This window comes from Phalangium opilio, unplaced genomic scaffold, assembly GCF_054372755.1.
Source record: "Phalangium opilio isolate 3A_F unplaced genomic scaffold, DU_Popi_V2 ptg000041l_1, whole genome shotgun sequence".
NCBI lineage: Eukaryota > Metazoa > Arthropoda > Arachnida > Opiliones > Phalangiidae > Phalangium > Phalangium opilio.
This window is the reverse complement of record NW_028324165.1, coordinates 5,407,057-5,413,597: the sequence shown is the minus strand read 5'-3', so window position 1 is coordinate 5,413,597 and position 6,541 is coordinate 5,407,057. Positions and strand designations below refer to the sequence as shown.

General features: G+C 36.3%; 1 long non-coding RNA gene across 1 annotated transcript; it reads right to left on the bottom strand.

Annotated features, from left to right (window-relative positions):
• Window positions 1-353: 353 nt before the first annotated feature.
• On the bottom strand, window positions 354-5,035 carry LOC149679537 (uncharacterized). The gene is made up of 2 exons (XR_016365822.1): window positions 890-5,035; window positions 354-769 (listed from the first exon to the last, which is right to left on the bottom strand). It is a non-coding gene; the product is annotated as an uncharacterized LOC149679537 (long non-coding RNA).
• Between the last annotated feature and the right edge of the window lie 1,506 nt (window positions 5,036-6,541).

Genomic DNA, 6,541 nt, shown 5'->3' with positions numbered 1-6,541 from the left:
GGGGTTTATTAAGGTCTTAAATCCCTCCCCTTATCTTCAAACAGATGGGAAACCCTACCAAAATGCCAAGGATGTTGGGAGAACTTCGTTGCAATAGAAGGGGGTACAGAGGCAAGGTTATCGGTATGGTGATTTCGACTGTGTCTCACCTCTGTCCTAAAAGTTATGGGAACTTGGTATAATTTCAGAGATTCAGATTGCTAAGCCTAGGCCAAAACAAAAATACACTCCGTCTAGCATTGGTTATTTCCAATATCTGATTTCATGACACTGCCCCACACCCCCTTGACCCAAACTACCGGTAAAATTCGGGACCTCAGTAAAAGAATTTAACAAACCACAAAAACAAAGGGTTAGGCTTAAGAAGCGACTATTAATTTATTTAGCATCTTCAAAGTACATATACATTTATTCGTATTCGTCATTTAGACAAACTCAGTTTCAAAATTTAAGGAAGGCATTTTTGAAATATTTTGACTAGATTAATGGCGTTACTATTTATGAAACCATTTCATTTGCTCTTAGGCAGCAACTACCCCCATAAGAGTTTAGCAAAAGTAGTAATAAATTCCCCTTAATATTTTAGCGTGTTGACCAATTTAGCTTGAAAATTGGTTTCCAATTGCATAGCAGGAGATCTGTGACTTTAAAGGCTGAGTTCCAATGAACCTAAAATGAAGCGTCAAACTAACTTGTGTCGATGTCGCAGTAGCCGCTCTGCAAATATTTTAGGGCTGACAGAATGACGTGTAAAGAAGTTCAATGATAGCTGAAAGTGAACAATAAAGCGTTACTTATTTTTTTCTTTCCCACTCAGTTTTGCCAAGAGGGTCCAAATTTAAATATGGGACGCTCTGTTATTGAAAATCAGTTCGCCTATAGAACGCACTTTGCATTGATTTCAACTAGCTTGGAACCCTTAAAAATTTTGATCAAGCATGAATTCCAGCATCGACAAGGTCTCCCATTGCAATTCGATGCTCGGTTTTTAGTTCTTCCAGAACCCTTTCAGCTGGATCTCGACCTTAAAAGTCTCTAATCAACGGGGGGTATACAATTGGCTATTTTCAACCACACCTCAAAGTTGGGAGGGCATCACCTTAGCTTCCCTTGAACTTCCAAGTTAATCTGAATAACAGTATTTAACCACTATGTTAATGTCAAGGTGAAACGATATGCAGTAGGACTTGTAAGACCAATATAAATACTTTGACAAGGTTAAGTATGACAAAAGTATTTTTTGTTTTGATTTGAGTACCAGAAAACTTAATATATTGCAAGGGAGACAAAATGCGAATAGTTAAGAAAATCAGGCCAATTATTTAAACACTAAGCTAATTTACTGCAAGTAGTGAACTCCTGGTGATGATATTTTTTCTGTGGAATCAGCGTTAAAAAAAAAACAAATCACACGAAACTTTAATTAGCAAAACCATACTGTATATAGTTTTAAATCAAAATTCTTGTAACTGGTCAACTTCTCATTGTAGTTCTACTTTTACTACACTTAAATAACAGACGGGAGATGGATTTGGACTTACTTGGGCGGTGCAACATTTTCTTTTTCTAAAACGTTTTTTTCATAGAAAAAAAGCTTTTTTTGGACTGTGGGGAAATGGACCTAGTATATCTTGTAAAAAGGAACAATTACCTGCGTGGTGAATGAGAGACGGTTTAGAAACTGTGTGTGAGGTCGTAACCTATTCTACTGTAATTTTCAATATCGTTTAACTGAGGGGTCGGACATATATACAAAATACCGTACTGTTCTCGCGAAATGTCAAAATAGAAGGGTATAATGCAGTATACAAAATTGAGAAAACTCAGACTAATTCCGTAATTAAACTCAAAATCACTGACTAAATCCGAAATTAAAAATGAAATCTCTGATTGGATCTGAAATTAAACACGAAATCTCTGATTAAATCCGAAGTCAAACTCCAAATCTTTGACGAAATTACAAAATATCTGACGAAATAACAAAAATCCCCTGACGAAATAACAAAATCCCCTGACGAAATAACAAAATTCCCTGACGAAATAACAAAAATCTGCTGACGAAATAACAAAAATCCCTTGACGAAATAACAAAAATACACTGGCGAAATAACAAAAACCAAAGACTACAACAAGCAAGTGTTTATAAATATATAGAAATTAAAAGAAAATTCCAAAATTTGTGACGAAAAATGTGAAATCCCTTAGGCTATTTTGGGAATGTCGTACCCCTCGAATTTAACATTTGCCCACAATATTGTTGCTCAGTCACAATGCCTTTTGTGTATTTCGGAATTCTTTCAATAGACAAATTTGCTTTTTGGGGGTTTAGTCGATTGATAAGATATCACTTACTTTTGACCAAAGGATAAAGAGGTGTCAACTAGAACGTTTGCCTTGTGTTTATTTATATGGATGTTCGCGAAGCTCAAATGACCTTTGTTGGTCTACCTCAAGCCATACTTCGAGTCGTTGGGAGGTCTAGGACAGGATGTTGCAGGTGACGAGGTCAATTTTAACGAGGGGCCAGTCACTCTGTGTAAATGGTGTACACGCTGTACTTGTAAAGGGAAACGTACCCTTGACGTCAGTGCTTGAAAACACTTAACCAGTAATCAATATACAGAAAATCTTAGAGACAATAGTCCCTATAATTTCAGTGGCAATCTTCAATTTCAAACAGAATATTTTCTAATTATTATTGTGTTAAATTCAGTATACAACACGTCATGACCTGTGAACAACAATAGTTGAGCTTGTTTTGAAAATTTTCTCAATACTGAAGCGGTATATACGCAATGAAAGCCTTAACAGAAAACTAATGTCAGAATACTTTCTTTTAGTGGTCTTATTTCTTTGACAGTACAACGGCCTTTCGAAAATTAACATTAAGTGCCATGACCCTATATTTTCGACACATACTTAATCATAAGCCCGTTTCCCCTCGAAAAATATCTTGAAGGATAAAAAAGAATCGGTACTAAACAATGGATCAAGCTGACCCAGCATTGGAGGGGAGACTCAAGCCACATCACACACCTGCTATTAAATACACCTTTTCACCATAGGTGCCGCTACCACTATACTTGTCATATGGCGCCTGGCTCTCACTCCTGCAGCCTGGTCTAGTTTACTCTTAAATAATTACTTTTTAGCACCCGCGGTACATTGAGATAGAGATAGGTCGGACACTTTCCATTATGTGATACATCTTTTTAACCGGTTTCTCTGGTCAGTATTACTTTTTCAAGCTGGCAACGCTGTTTGTCGCCGGCGAAGATTTTAGAAAGACGCAACCTTATAATCTACTTCAGCACGCTCTCGTTGTATACAGTATTATCTAGAGGACTACTTCATTCTTTCCAACGGGTAGTTGACTCAACCCACGGTCAACATAAGAAAACAGCTCTGAAACTTTTGACCTTGAAATTAAATACTCAATAGCTACAGGCTTAGTGTGGATATCCTTTAGATAGAAAAAGTTTAGTAATTATTAAGTTGACGATTCTTTCAATTTGTATCCTTGAAATTTATCTGAAGAGCGACCAGCAGTCCAAACCAACATACTGAACATATTGTGAAATAAAATCTATGTTATCTTTCGATTACAGTGATATGAATGTATAATATTCCAGGTTGTAGCTTGGTCAGCTTCTACTCAAAACATTACTGCATAAATCACCTGGTAAGTTGCGCCATTGTGTCACGTGATCCTAAACGTCACACATGACGCGTCTGGTACATTTTCCCTGGAAGCAGCTTCCCTATTATGAAACGCCTATTGTGTGTGACCATACTTCGTCATGTATGTTACTGCATACATCACGTGGTAGAGTTACGTTATTGTGCGACGTGATCCTAAACCTCACACGTGACGCGTCTGGTACATTTTCTCTGGAAACACGTTCCGTATTATGAAACGCCTATTGTGTGTGACCATACTTCGTCACATATTTTTTACTATTTATAGAGCAGACGATATATGATCAAATTTCATTATACACCTTTGAGTGGTCAAATGACCAACCTCTTGGAAAACCTCACACACTGTGACGAAACTGCCGCAGGGTCGCAGGGGCATTTTCTTTTAGAACTGAAACAATCGCACTGACTTTTTCAACGTTCCCAAGTGAGGTTGAAGTTTCATATAGGTATAGACACCGGACATACTTGGTTTGAATTTGTGTAGATGGCGGTAGAGAGGCGGTTTCCTCACTTGTTCATAGAGGTTATAAATTTTTTTTCTCGTAGATTTTCTCGCGCTTTTCGGCGTGTCTTTCTCACTCACCCCCAATAATCTGGTTTTCCATAGTCGTAAATCTTTCTCCCATATAGCAGATGTCAAACGGTTTTTTGCCCCCTCTTTCTACCGAGTTATATACAATGAGTAGAAAACTTTGCTTTGACGAAAATGCTTCTGGCTGCCGTTAGGAACTGCGCGTTATAATGGTTTGCAGTGTCTCTTCTTGATTGGGGCTCGACCATAAAACATTTCACTTGAATCGATCCGATGGTGCGAAACGCTTCCGATTAATTTCTAAACAAGTGAAAATTATTTTAATTACCACTACGACTCTAAGATTTCTTCGCCTCAGTATTTTGTTGGTTTATATGTTCTTGCTGTGTTAAAGCGTGTACTGTACTTTGTGTTATAAAGATAACCAACGATGAATTGTTGCGACTAGTGTGAAGTAGGCATTCTTAGATTGAAGGCTATTGAAATTGTCTGATACTTTAAACAAGATGAGCAGGTTTATATGTGTTACTCCTCATGCAATGTTTGGGAGCCCATATCTCCGTAACTAAAAGTTGTAGACCCCATGCTCTTTTTATACTTTCCACTTAGTTTGATCCAAAGACGGCACCCTTTAATTTATGGCAAAACACCCTGCATATTTAATTTTTATTTATTATTATTATTTTACACAACATATAACAGTATATCAGTGTACAGTTCTAGATAACCCTACAGCCAAAAATATTGGTATTGGTTCAATTTGATGAAAGTGTGAAAATGTCGGTGCTGATATGTATTTGTATTTACCGAGGGGCTAGCCACTTACGAAATATGGTGTACAAGCCTTAAGAAATATATTTCAATATTTCGAGAAATATCGTAATATTGAGAAATATCGGAAATATAGGGAAATATCTGAAATAATGAGAAATATCGGAAATATTGGGAAATAATGAGAAATATCGGAATTATTAGGAAATAATGAGAAATATCAGAAATATTAAGAAATAGTGAGAAACATCGGAAATATTGGAAATACGAAGGAATAATGGAAATATTGGAAATTTAAGGGAAATATCGTGAAAATATTGGAAATTTTAGGAGAAATATCGGGAAATAAAGAAATACAAAAATAATAGAAATACTGAGAAATATTAGAAATACGAAGGAATAATCGAAATATTGGAAATTTAAAGGAAATATAGTGAAAATATTGGAAATTTTAGGAGAAATATCGGGAAATAAAGAAATACAAAAATAATAGAAATACTGAGAAATATTAGAAATACGAAGGAATAATCGAAATATTGGAAATTTAAGGGAAATATAGTGAAAATATTGGAAATTTTAGGAGAAATATCGGGAAATAAAGAAATACAAAAATAATAGAAATAAATCGGAAATATTTGTAAATAAGAAATCTGGTGTACATTTTTTGGGGAAGTGAGTAGCCCCTCGGTATTTACATCCGTATCATTGGGTAGCAAGCAATGTTATTCGACCAGATTATTAAAGTTTTTGAATAAATTTAATGGGAGTAAATAATTGTTTTTAATTCCTTCTTATTTCCTTTAAATCATTACGGTATTAAAAAAATCTCTTTAATCACGTTAATTTATGATATCTTCTCATCTTTAGGAACAATCCCTGATTTCGTCAAAGCTATACTTAAGAAAATACGGGACGCGTAGTCCCTATGGGAATTCTATGTGCGTTACCACCCCCCCCCGCCTCCTGCCGCCGTCAGATTTCATTCCCAATAATGAGAGAGCGAAGAGCATCCATTTAAGGGCCACACACGGCGATCGAGACGCTGTGGAAAGGTAAGAGACCAAATTTAGTTTTATTTTTGTGGATTTTTTTTTCTTTTTCCCAACCCATATCTCCTTTAAAGACATTTTGCCGCGCGGATGCCACCTTATTTCTATTAAAAGTAGTTTGAACCATGGAGTGAGTGGTACCCTCCCAAGGGTATATTTTATACCCCTAGGTTACGTCTGCTTTTCCCTGCCCTATATAATGGACTTCGTAATTCTAAAAGGACTAGCAAAGTAGTAACGCTTTTCATAGTGTTTCCCCATCAGCGCTTTGCCTTCGGAAATTTTGAGTTTTGATATGTTCCATAAGAATGACACTACCTATACTTCGTAGTGCTAGAGACTTAAGCAAGTAGTCCACTAAGCCTTGTGAAACCGTATCGTTAACGTAACGTCACATATCCAAATTCGAACAGAACGCCATCTGATAACTATTCTTAAACGATGCTTTCGGACTTAGGTAATGGGCGCCCTCTTTCGGATGATTTAC